Source organism: Bactrocera tryoni, chromosome 2 (assembly GCF_016617805.1).
Source record: "Bactrocera tryoni isolate S06 chromosome 2, CSIRO_BtryS06_freeze2, whole genome shotgun sequence".
Taxonomy (NCBI): Eukaryota; Metazoa; Arthropoda; class Insecta; order Diptera; family Tephritidae; genus Bactrocera; species Bactrocera tryoni.
Genome location: NC_052500.1, coordinates 58,176,142 through 58,176,957, shown reverse-complemented (window position 1 = coordinate 58,176,957; position 816 = coordinate 58,176,142). Strand labels below are relative to the sequence as shown.

At 32.2% G+C, this 816-nt stretch overlaps 1 pseudogene; it reads right to left on the bottom strand.

Annotated features, from left to right (window-relative positions):
- Positions 1–362: 362 nt before the first annotated feature.
- LOC120769846 lies at positions 363–600 on the bottom strand (annotated as a pseudogene).
- Between the last annotated feature and the right edge of the window lie 216 nt (positions 601–816).

Sequence of the window (816 nt, the reverse complement as noted above, 5' to 3'; positions counted from 1 at the left end):
CGTTCATAAAAGTTTCTGATAACATCAAGATGTTTGACTGTTTAAACACTCTATCTGAGAGATTCATCAACATGAGCATGAAGACATTGACAATTGAATGATATTATTGATAAATATTTTCTTGTGCTAAGAAACTCGAAAAATTCTTTTTATAAGGTGATAATTGGATTTTGACGTAATTTTATCATTTCAATTTCGCTGTATATTTTGTTAGTTTAAAAGCAACAATATGCCTCGCTCATTTGCAATTGCAAATATGCAAGACCATCTGCACCAGATTGTGAATTGCCCTACTGTACTTATTGACTGCATTATTATATATAATTATTTGTATAAAACCTAGGAATTTATTCATTAAAATCACCACTCAGAAGTCGTTTTATCCGTTGTAATCGAACGATCATCGAAGAAACATCATTTCTAATATGCCACAAGACAAAATTAGAAATGAAGTTCATAAACTTCACGCTGTCAGATACATAAAACTTCACGCTGTCAGATAAAGCGATATACCTCTTCATCGCTGGTGCTAATACTTTCAATTTGTAAAGAAAGTAAATGAAGACTGACTACAGAATCGATCCTGTGAATTACAGTTTTAACTTTTCAACGGCCAACGCAGAATATTTCAACCGAAAGTCACACAAAATAGTTGAGAATTCGCACAAATGAAACAGAAACGAAAAAAAATAATGCACAAGATACAAGCATACATATGCGCACACAAGTGAATATGTCACCAACCAAAAATTGAAACATTGTTCTACAAAAACATAAGCATAAGCATGGCAACATTGTGTTGCTAGTAGAAAATCC